The sequence below is a fragment of the Somniosus microcephalus genome, unplaced genomic scaffold (assembly GCF_052327205.1).
Source record: "Somniosus microcephalus isolate GS21.2 unplaced genomic scaffold, FLI_Smic_1.0 scaffold334, whole genome shotgun sequence".
NCBI lineage: Eukaryota > Metazoa > Chordata > Chondrichthyes > Squaliformes > Somniosidae > Somniosus > Somniosus microcephalus.
In genome coordinates this window covers 157,501-170,000 of record NW_028225521.1, presented here as the reverse complement: position 1 = coordinate 170,000, position 12,500 = coordinate 157,501, and positions in this window count along the sequence as shown.

Here is a 12,500-nt window from a genome sequence, read left to right as displayed (position 1 = left end):
TAGGACCACTGAGAATCACAGGACGTCTCGGACTCACGCGAAAGAGTTTCAAGGACAAAGAGAAGGGCGCGGCCAAGGAAGAAAACACCGGGAGCTGCGCCGACACCCTCTCTCTCTGACTCGCCGTGTGCATGCCCGTCTTGTCACCAGCGACAGAAACGAGAGGAAACCCCGAAATAGCCTGAACACCAGCCTCTCTCTATACTGGGCCGGCCCGGGGACTCCCACTACGGACGCGAGTCACCAAATCGGTCGTACGGGCCCACTGAGCGCACAACACAGGGAATCTCGTTGCAAACACTGCGTGTGCATACGTTGCTCACAAAGCTCAATGGGGTCACAGGCCCTGACCCGCTCAGAGGCACCTGTGTGACAAGACAACAAATGGAACTCGCTGGAATGTTTCTGCTGTCTTGTCATTTTAGACGGACCCACTGAGCGCACAACACAGTGGAACTCTCTGACAAACACTGCTTGTGCGTTAGCCCCAGTAAACAACTCAGCGGGGGTCACAGGCCCTGACCCGTTCAGAGGCACCTGTGTGACAAGACAACAAATGAAACTCGCTGGAATGTTTCTGCTGTCTTGTCATTTTAGACGGACCCACTGAGCGCACAACACAGTGGAACTCTCTGACAAAACACTGCTTGTGCATTAGCCCCAGTAAACAACTCAGTGGGGTCACAGGCCCTGACCGGTTCAGAGGCACCTGTGTGACAAGACAACAAATGAAACTTTAAAGACGCTGGCATGTACATCTTGTTTCTGCTGTCTTGGACGGGCCCACTGAGCGCACAACACAGGGGAACTTGGTGCAAACACTGCGTGTGCATAAGCCACAAAACACAAGCTCAGTGGGGTCACAGGCCCTGACCGGTTCAGAGGCACCTGTGTGACAGACAGCAAATGAAACTTAGACGCTGGAATTATTTATATGTTTCTGCTGTCTGTCTACGATTTCAGATTCACACTTAGAGTTTTTTGTCATTAAGTCATAAAAGCCACAAAACCACTTTAATATGACTTTCCAATACTCTTTGAAAGGTCTCTATATTGATAAAATGAGCCTTTTAGCAAAGTAACACTTTTCGGGCATTTTCAAAGTGCTCCCGCTGAGTGAATTTTGTTCTGAAAATCGTGTTCCCGAAAATCTCCGGGCACCCCGCCAACCCCCCCTGCCAGAAATGACAAGTGTCAAATCAGCGGGTCAAACGGCCACCTCTATCCGACCAGGAGCACCCAAATCCCCGCAAATGGCACTTTTTTTTTTCTTCATCGGGACTTCCGACGAGGTTAATGATTTCCCAAACTGCAACTCATTAACTATGTCCTGAGACACTTGCCAGAAATGACACATGTCAATTTGGCGGTAGCAAATCACTTTCCCAGGCCGGGAAGCAACACCCGAGGCCCGCAAAAGGCGGCCGAATATTTTCTCATCGGACTTCCGCGTTTTGGTTAATCATGTCTCGAAATCGTTAAATGCACATGTCAATTCGGCGGGAGCAATTCACTTTCCCAAGCCGGAAAGCATCACCGGAGGCCCGCTTGAAGGGCCCTAATATTTTCTCATCGGACTTCCGCGTTTTGGTTAATCATGTCTCGAAATCGTTAAATGCACATGTCAATTCGGCGGGAGCAACTCACTTTCCCAGGCCGGGAAGCAACACCCGAGGCCCGCAAAAGGCGGCCGAATATTTTCTCATCGGACTTCCATATTTTGGGGGTTGGATTCTCTCCCGCATTCCAGCCCCCTGGCCACGGGTCGCTCATTCACTTTCAGCCCGGGCCTTGCCAATTTGGTTAATCAGTTAGCCATGCACCAGACTCGGCCTCGCCTTTTTCATTTATGGTTAATGATGTGCCCAGGCTGGGACTTAGTCTCTCCAGCAGCCAAAACTTTTCACTGGTTAATGAGGTGCCCAGCCCGGCACTTAGTCTCTCTCCCCAGCAAGCTTACTTGGTCGGCCGACATTTGGATCCATTTTCGGGGCTTAATCGGGTCGAATACGGTCCCTTACGCAAGGGGAGCCGAAGCCCCGGCCTCTGCCAGGCGTCAGGCTGCCGTTTTTTAAGCCCGACCAAAAACCCGAAAATTGGTTAAAAATGGAAATAAATTTCCACCCAAAAAGGGTTAAAAGTCGGTTGGACGGCAGCCCTGGTCGGTCTCTGCAGACCTGGAGGCCCTAGACAGTAATCTGGAAAACAGACAAAGTCTCGAGAAACCACCTCCTACCATTCTCCAGGTACCCCGCCAATCCCCCCTGCCAGAAATGACAAGTGTCAAATCAGCGGGACGGATTTGACTTTTGTGACCGACCGCTGGAACTTTTTTCGGCTACAGGCAGTCAAATTTTTCTCCTTCCGGACTTCCAGTACAACTTTGAACGGCCATATCTCCGCACTCCCGCGTCGGAGCCAAGCCGTTTTTACACCGTTAGACGCGGCTTCCCGTGCCCGTTCGAATGCCGCCCTGCTCGGCGGAAAAGGAGAATTTTTTTATTTTTCGGCCGATTTCGGGAAAAAAAATTCCCGCTCTGAACTCGGATTTTTCGGCTTTAATCGTTTCGTATACGGTCCCTTACGCAAGGGAGCCGAAGCCCCGGCCTCTGCCGGGCGTCAGGCTGCCGTTTTTAAGCCCGACCAAAAACCCGAAAATTGGTTAAAAATGGAAATAAATTTCCACCCAAAAAGGGTTAAAAGTCGGTTGGACGGCAGCCCGGGTCGGTCTCTGCAGACCTGGAGGCCCTAGACAGTAATCTGGAAAACAGATAAAGTCTCGAAAAACCACCTCCTACCATTCTCCAGGTACCCCGCCAATCCCCCCTGCCAGAAATGACAAGTGTCAAATCAGCGGGACGGATTTGACTTTTGTGACCGACCGCTGGAACTTTTTTCGGCTACAGGCAGTCAAATTTTTCTCCTTCCGGACTTCCAGTACAACTTTGAACGGCCATATCTCCGCACTCCCGCGTCGGAGCCAAGCCGTTTTTACACCGTTAGACGCGGCTTCCCGTGCCCGTTCGAATGCCACCCTGCTCGGCGGAAAAGGAGACATTTTTTTTTTTCCGGCCGTTTTCGGGAAAAAATTTTCCCGCTCTGAACTCCGATTTTACGCCTTTAATCGATTCGGAGACGGTCGCTTACGCAAGGGAGGCGAAGCCCGGGCCTCTGCCGGGCGTCAGCCTGCCGTATGTAAGCCCGTCCGAAGCATGAGTTCCCACTTTTGGTTATCCAGTTGTCAATTTTAAAATTTCAGTTAATCAGTTGCCTGCTTGGTTAATCATTTGTCGCTCTGACATTTGGTTAACCAGTTGTCGATGTTCGAAATTCAGTTAATGAGTTGCCTCTTTGAAATTTCAGTTAATGAGTTGGCCCTTTGGTTACTCATTTGTCCCTGTGTCTTTTGGTTAACCAGTTGTCGATGTTCGAAATTCAGTTAATGAGTTGCCTCCTTGGTTACTCATTTGTCGCTCTGGCTTTTGGTTAACCAGTTGTCGATGTTCAAAATTACAGTTAATGAGTTGCCTCTTTGAAATTTCAGTTAATGAGTTGGCCCTTTGGTTACTCATTTGTCCCTGTGTCTTTTGGTTAACCAGTTGTCGATGTTCGAAATTCAGTTAATGAGTTGCCTCCTTGGTTAATCATTTGTCGCTCTGACTCTTGGTTAACCAGTTGTCGATGTTCAAAATTTCAGTTAATGAGCTGCTCTTATGTTCTATGATTTCCTACCTTGACAACTCATTAACCAGTGTTTCAAACAATGCACCAGGCCATTTGACGACCCCAACTCGGTTCCACAAGCGGGAAAGCAGCACCCCAAGGCCCGGTAAGGGGGCCGAATACATTCCCATCGTGAATTCCGTCCCAAATGTGAATGACAAGTTTTCAGTTAATCAGTTGCCTGCTTGGTTACTCATTTGTCGCTCTGACATTTGGTTAACCAGTTGTCGATGTTCAAAATTTCAGTTAATGAGTTGCCTCTTTGAAATTTCAGTTAATGAGTTGGCCCTTTGGTTACTCATTTGTCCCTGTGTCTTTTGGTTACCCAGTTGTCGATGTTCGAAATTCAGTTAATGAGTTGCCTCCTTGGTTAATCATTTGTCGCTCTGACTCTTGGTTAACCAGTTGTCGATGTTCGAAATTCAGTTACTGAGTTGCCTCCTTGGTTAATCATTTGTCGCTCTGGCTTTTGGTTAACCAGTTGTCGATGTTCAAAATTTCAGTTAATGAGTTGCCTCTTTGAAATTTCAGTTAATGAGTTGGCCCTTTGGTTACTCATTTGTCCCTGTGTCTTTTGGTTAACCAGTTGTCGATGTTCGAAATTCAGTTAATGAGTTGCCTCCTTGGTTAATCATTTGTCGCTCTGGCTTTTGGTTAACCAGTTGTCGATGTTCAAAATTTCAGTTAATGAGTTGCCTCTTTGAAATTTCAGTTAATGAGTTGGCCCTTTGGTTACTCATTTGTCCCTGTGTCTTTTGGTTAACCAGTTGTCGATGTTCGAAATTCAGTTAATGAGTTGCCTCCTTGGTTAATCATTTGTCGCTCTGGCTTTTGGTTAACCAGTTGTCGATGTTCAAAATTTCAGTTAATGAGCTGCTCTTATGTTCTATGATTTCCGACCTTGACAACTCATTAACCAGTGTTTCAAACAATGCACCAGGCCATTTGACGACCCCAACTCGGTTCCACAAGCGGGAAAGCAGCACCCCAAGGCCCGGTAAGGGGGCCGAATACATTCCCATCGTGAATTCCGTCCCAAATGTGAATGACAAGTTTTCAGTTAATCAGTTGCCTGCTTGGTTACTCATTTGTCGCTCTGACATTTGGTTAACCAGTTGTCGATGTTCAAATTTCAGTTAATGAGTAGCCTCTTTGAAATTTCAGTTAATGAGTTGGCCCTTTGGTTACTCATTTGTCCCTGTGTCTTTTGGTTACCCAGTTGTCGATGTTCGAAATTCAGTTAATGAGTTGCCTCCTTGGTTACTCATTTGTCGCCCTGACTCTTGGTTAACCAGTTGTCGATGTTCGAAATTCAGTTACTGAGTTGCCTCCTTGGTTAATCATTTGTCGCTCTGACATTTGGTTAACCAGTTGTCGATGTTCGAAATTCAGTTAATGAGTTGCCTCCTTGGTTTATCATTTGTCGCTCTGGCTTTTGGTTAACCAGTTGTCGATGTTCAAAATTTCAGTTAATGAGCTGCTCTTATGTTCTATGATTTCCGACCTTGACAACTCATTAACCAGTGTTTCAAACAATGCACCAGGCCATTTGACGACCCCAACTCGGTTCCACAAGCGGGAAAGCAGCACCCCAAGGCCCGGTAAGGGGGCCGAATACATTCCCATCGTGAATTCCGTCCCAAATGTGAATGACAAGTTTTCAGTTAATCAGTTGCCTGCTTGGTTACTCATTTGTCGCTCTGACATTTGGTTACCCAGTTGTCGATGTTCAAATTTCAGTTAATGAGTAGCCTCTTTGAAATTTCAGTTAATGAGTTGGCCCTTTGGTTACTCATTTGTCCCTGTGTCTTTTGGTTACCCAGTTGTCGATGTTCGAAATTCAGTTAATGAGTTGCCTCCTTGGTTAATCATTTGTCGCTCTGGCTTTTGGTTAACCAGTTGTCGATGTTCAAAATTTCAGTTATTGAGTTGCCTCTTTGAAATTTCAGTTAATGAGTTGGCCCTTTGGTGACTCATTTGTCCCTGTGTCTTTTGGTTAACCAGTTGTCGATGTTCGAAATTCAGTTAATGAGTTGCCTCCTTGGTTAATCATTTGTCGCTCTGGCTTTTGGTTAACCAGTTGTCGATGTTCAAAATTTCAGTTAATGAGCTGCTCTTATGTTCTATGATTTCCTACCTTGACAACTCATTAACCAGTGTTTCAAACAATGCACCAGGCCATTTGACGACCCCAACTCGGTTCCACAAGCGGGAAAGCAGCACCCCAAGGCCCGGTAAGGGGGCCGAATACATTCCCATCGTGAATTCCGTCCCAAATGTGAAAGACAAGTTTTCAGTTAATCAGTTGCCTGCTTGGTTACTCATTTGTCGCTCTGACATTTGGTTAACCAGTTGTCGATGTTCAAATTTCAGTTAATGAGTAGCCTCTTTGAAATTTCAGTTAATGAGTTGGCCCTTTGGTTACTCATTTGTCCCTGTGTCTTTTGGTTACCCAGTTGTCGATGTTCGAAATTCAGTTTATGAGTTGCCTCCTTGGTTAATCATTTGTCGCTCTGGCTTTTGGTTAACCAGTTGTCGATGTTCAAAATTTCAGTTAATGAGTTGCCTCTTTGAAATTTCAGTTAATGAGTTGGCCCTTTGGTTACTCATTTGTCCCTGTGTCTTTTGGTTAACCAGTTGTCGATGTTCGAAATTCAGTTAATGAGTTGCCTCCTTGGTTAATCATTTGTCGCTCTGGCTTTTGGTTAACCAGTTGTCGATGTTCAAAATTTCAGTTAATGAGCTGCTCTTATGTTCTATGATTTCCTACCTTGACAACTCATTAACCAGTGTTTCAAACAATGCACCAGGCCATTTGACGACCCCAACTCGGTTCCACAAGCGGGAAAGCAGCACCCCAAGGCCCGGTAAGGGGGCCGAATACATTCCCATCGTGAATTCCGTCCCAAATGTGAAAGACAAGTTTTCAGTTAATCAGTTGCCTGCTTGGTTACTCATTTGTCGCTCTGACATTTGGTTAACCAGTTGTCGATGTTCAAATTTCAGTTAATGAGTAGCCTCTTTGAAATTTCAGTTAATGAGTTGGCCCTTTGGTTACTCATTTGTCCCTGTGTCTTTTGGTTACCCAGTTGTCGATGTTCGAAATTCAGTTTATGAGTTGCCTCCTTGGTTAATCATTTGTCGCTCTGGCTTTTGGTTAACCAGTTGTCGATGTTCAAAATTTCAGTTAATGAGTTGCCTCTTTGAAATTTCAGTTAATGAGTTGGCCCTTTGGTGACTCATTTGTCCCTGTGTCTTTTGGTTAACCAGTTGTCGATGTTCGAAATTCAGTTAATGAGTTGCCTCCTTGGTTAATCATTTGTCGCTCTGGCTTTTGGTTAACCAGTTGTCGATGTTCAAAATTTCAGTTAATGAGCTGCTCTTATGTTCTATGATTTCCTACCTTGACAACTCATTAACCAGTGTTTCAAACAATGCACCAGGCCATTTGACGACCCCAACTCGGTTCCACAAGCGGGAAAGCAGCACCCCAAGGCCCGGTAAGGGGGCCGAATACATTCCCATCGTGAATTCCGTCCCAAATGTGAAAGACAAGTTTTCAGTTAATCAGTTGCCTGCTTGGTTACTCATTTGTCGCTCTGACATTTGGTTAACCAGTTGTCGATGTTCAAATTTCAGTTAATGAGTAGCCTCTTTGAAATTTCAGTTAATGAGTTGGCCCTTTGGTTACTCATTTGTCCCTGTGTCTTTTGGTTACCCAGTTGTCGATGTTCGAAATTCAGTTTATGAGTTGCCTCCTTGGTTAATCATTTGTCGCTCTGGCTTTTGGTTAACCAGTTGTCGATGTTCAAAATTTCAGTTAATGAGTTGCCTCTTTGAAATTTCAGTTAATGAGTTGGCCCTTTGGTTACTCATTTGTCCCTGTGTCTTTTGGTTAACCAGTTGTCGATGTTCGAAATTCAGTTAATGAGTTGCCTCCTTGGTTAATCATTTGTCGCTCTGGCTTTTGGTTAACCAGTTGTCGATGTTCAAAATTTCAGTTAATGAGTTGCCTCTTTGAAATTTCAGTTAATGAGTTGGCCCTTTGGTTACTCATTTGTCCCTGTGTCTTTTGGTTAACCAGTTGTCGATGTTCGAAATTCAGTTAATGAGTTGCCTCCTTGGTTAATCATTTGTCGCTCTGACATTTGGTTAACCAGTTGTCGATGTTCGAAATTCAGTTAATGAGTTGCCTCCTTGGTTAATCATTTGTCGCTCTGGCTTTTGGTTAACCAGTTGTCGATGTTCAAAATTTCAGTTAATGAGTTGCCTCTTTGAAATTTCAGTTACTGAGTTGGCCCTTTGGTTACTCATTTGTCCCTGTGTCTTTTGGTTAACCAGTTGTCGATGTTCGAAATTCAGTTACTGAGTTGCCTCCTTGGTTAATCATTTGTCGCTCTGGCTTTTGGTTAACCAGTTGTCGATGTTCAAAATTTCAGTTAATGAGCTGCTCTTATGTTCTATGATTTCCGACCTTGACAACTCATTAACCAGTGTTTCAAACAATGCACCAGGCCATTTGACGACCCCAACTCGGTTCCACAAGCGGGAAAGCAGCACCCCAAGGCCCGGTAAGGGGGCCGAATACATTCCCATCGTGAATTCCGTCCCAAATGTGAATGACAAGTTTTCAGTTAATCAGTTGCCTCCTTGGTTAATCATTTGTCGCTCTGACATTTGGTTATCCAGTTGTCGATGTTCAAAATTTCAGTTAATGAGTTGCCTCTTTGAAATTTCAGTTACTGAGTTGGCCCTTTGGTTACTCATTTGTCCCTGTGTCTTTTGGTTAACCAGTTGTCGATGTTCGAAATTCAGTTAATGAGTTGCCTCCTTGGTTAATCATTTGTCGCTCTGACTCTTGGTTAACCAGTTGTCGATGTTCGAAATTCAGTTAATGAGTTGCCTCCTTGGTTAATCATTTGTCGCTCTGACTTTTGGTTAACCAGTTGTCGATGTTCGAAATTCAGTTAATGAGTTGCCTCCTTGGTTAATCATTTGTCGCTCTGGCTTTTGGTTATCCAGTTGTCGATGTTCAAAATTTCAGTTAATGAGCTGCTCTTATGTTCTATGATTTCCGACCTTGACAACTCATTAACCAGTGTTTCAAACAATGCACCAGGCCATTTGACGACCCCAACTCGGTTCCACAAGCGGGAAAGCAGCACCCCCAAGCCCCGGTAAGGCGGCCGAATACATTCCCATCCTGAATTCCGTCCCAAATGTGAATGACAAGTTTTCAGTTAATCATTTGCCACCTTGGTTCATCATTTGCCACTCTGACTTTTGGTTTCCCAGTTGTCAGTTTTCACATTTCAGTTACTGAGTTGACTTTGTCTTTCTCACTCTGTGTATCTCTATCTTCTCTCTGTCTCTCTCAGTGTATGCGAGTGTCTGTGTGTGTTCCACTGCCGCCCGGCCAACCGGGTCCAAAGGCCCGCCACGTTACACACGAAAAACCCCGGTCTCGCTTCGGAGCGACGGGCACCCGGCTTCTCGGTGTCGGACCGACTCCGTTCAGATACCGCTGGATGCCCCTTGCCCCTGGCTTGCTCTGGCAGCCGGCGCGTGCAGGCCGCCCCCTGCCCCGCCGTCTCAGTGGTCGGAAAGCGGTCTCCAGCCAACGGCTGTACCTCGGCCGCGGAAAGAGGCAGCTACACAAGCGAGGCACTGCTCTGTGCGGCCCCGCCACCCCGTTCAGCTGCCGTTGTCCCCGACCGGATCGGACTTTCCTTCCCGAAGTTATCCCCGATAAGCTGCCGCTGACCGACGGCCCGTCAGCCGCTGCGGGACGGCGACACTTTCCCGAACTCGCCCGGGGCCACTTCGGCAATATAGTGTGCGCCGGAGCCGGGGCTTTCCAACGAGCCATCCCCGAACGAAATCGGACACGGGAGTCGGGAGCGACAGGCGTTCGACTGGTGCCGGGCAACCGGGTCCAAACGCCCGCCTTGTTAAACACACGTACACCCCAGGCTCGATTCGGAGCGACGGGCACCCGGCTTCCCGGTGTCGGACCGACTCCGTTCAGATACCGTTGGATGCCCCTTGCCCCTGGCTTGCTCTGGCAGCCGGCGCGTGCAGGCCGCCCCCCGCCCCGCCGTCTCAGTGGTCGGAAAGTGGTCTCCAGCCAACGGCTGTACCTCGGCCGGGGAAAGGGGCAGCTACACAAGCCAGGCACTGGTCTGTGCGGGCCCGCCACCCCGTTCGGCTGCCGTTGATCCGGACCGGATCGGACTTTCCCTCCCGAAGTTATGCCCGATAAGCTGCCGCTCACCGGCGGCCCGTCAGCCGCTGCGGGATGGCGACACTTTGCCGAACTTGCCGGGGTCCAGGCCGATAATATAGTGTGCGCCAGCGCCGGGGCTTTCCAACGAGCCCTCCCTGACCGAAATCGGACACGGGAGTCCAGAGCGATAGGCGTTCGACTGCCGGCCGGCCAAACACAGGCAATCCCCCGCCGTTGCGGACCCGCTCCAGGACAACCGGGTCCAAACGCCCGCCTCGTTACACGCACGAAAACACCGGGCTCGATTCGGAGCGACGGGCACCCGGCTTCCCGGTGTCGGACCGACTCCGTTCCGGTACCCTTGGATGCCCCTTGCCCCTGGCTTGCTAGGACAGCCGGCGCGTCAAGGTGGGCCCCCGCGGCTCCGGCTCAGCAGTCGGAAAGCGGTCTCCAGCCAACGGCTGTACCTCGGCCGGGGAAAGGGGCAGCTACACAAGCCCGCTACTGGTCTGTGCGGCCCCGCCACCCCGTTCAGTGGCAGTTGACCCCGACCGGATCGGACTTTCCTTCCCGAAGTTATCCCCGATAAGCTGCCGCTGACCGACGGGGCGGCAGCCGGTACGGGTCGCCGACACTTTCCCGAACTGGCCGGGATCCAGTCCGATAATATAGTGTGCGCCAGCGCCGGGGCTTTCCAATGAGCCCTCCCTGACCGAAATCGGACACGGGAGTCCGGAGCCAAAGGCGTTCGACTGCCGGCCGGCCAAACTCAGGCAACCTCCCGCCGTTGCGGACCCGCTCCCGGACAACCGGGTCCAAACGCCCGCCCTGTTACACGCACGAAAACACCGGGCTCGATTCGGAGCGACGGGCACCCGGCTTCCCGGTGTCGGACCGACTCCGTTCCGGTACCACTGGATGCCCCTTGCCCCTGGCTTGCTAGGACAGCCGGCGCGTCAAGGTGGGCCCCCGCGGCTCCGGCTCAGCAGTCGGAAAGCGGTCTCCAGCCAACGGCTGTACCTCGGCCGGGCCAAGCGGCAGCTGCACAAGCCCGCTACTGGTCTGTGCGGCCCCCCCACCCCGTTCAGTAGCAGTTCACCCCAACCGGATCGGACTTTCCGTCCCGAAGTTATCCCCGATAAGCTGCCGCTGACCGACGGGGCGGCAGCCGCTACGGGACTGCGACACTTTCCCGAACTTGCCGGGGTCCAGGCCGATAATATAGTGTGCGCCAGCGCCGGGGCTTTCCAACGAGCCCTCCCTGACCGAAATCGGACACGGGAGTCCGGAGCCAAAGGCGTTCGACTGCCGGCCGGCCAAACACAGGCAACCTCCCGCCGTTGCGGACCCGCTCCCGGACAACCGGGTCCAAACGCCCGCCCTGTTACACGCACGAAAACACCGGGCTCGATTCGGAGCGACGGTCACCCGGCTTCCCGGTGTCGGACCGACTCCGTTCCGGTACCACTGGATGCCCCTTGCCCCTGGCTTGCTAGTACAGCCGGCGCGTCAAGGTGGGCCCCCGCGGCTCCGGCTCAGCAGTCGGAAAGCGGTCTCCAGCCAACGGCTGTACCTCGGCCGGGCCAAGCGGCAGCTGCACAAGCCCGCTACTGGTCTGTGCGGCCCCCCCACCCCGTTCAGTCGCAGTTCACCCCAACCGGATCGGACTTTCCGTCCCGAAGTTATCCCCGATAAGCTGCCGCTGACCGACGGGGCGGCAGCCGCTACGGGACTGCGACACTTTCCCGAACTTGCCGGGGTCCAGGCCGATAATATAGTGTGCGCCAGCGCCGGGGCTTTCCAACGAGCCCTCCCTGACCGAAATCGGACACGGGAGTCCGGAGCGAAAGGCGTTCGACTGCCGGCCGGCCAAACCCAGGCAATCTCCCGCCGTTGCGGACCCGCTCCCGGACAACCGGGTCCAAACGCCCGCCCTGTTACACGCACGAAAACCCCGGGCTCGATTCGGAGCGACGGGCACCCGACTTCCCGGTGTCGGACCGACTCCCTTCTGGTACCACTGGATGCCCCTTGCCCCTGGCTTGCTCGGACAGCCGGCGCGTCAAGGTGGGTCCCCGCGGCACCGGCTCAGCAGTCGGAAAGCGGTCTCCAGCCAACGGCTGTACCTCGGCCGGGCCAAGAGGCAGCTACACAAGCCCGCTACTGGTCTGTGCGGCCCCGCCACCCCGTTCAGTCGCAGTTCACCCCGACCGGATCGGACTTTCCGTCCCGAAGTTATCCGCGATAAGCTGCCGCTGACCGACGGGGCGGCCGCCGGAACGGGACTGCGACACTTTCCCGAACTTGCCGGGGCCCAGGCCGATAATATAGTGTGCGCCAGCGTCGGGGCTTTCCAACCAGCCCTCCCTGACCGAAATCGGACACGGGAGTCCGGAGCCAAAGGCGTTCGACTGCCGGCCGGCCAAACCCAGGCAATCTCCCGCCGTTGGGGACCCGCTCCCGGACAACCGGGTCCAAACGCCCGCCCTGTTACACGCACGAAAACACCGGGCTCGATTCGGAGCGACGGGCACCCGACTTCCCGGTGTCG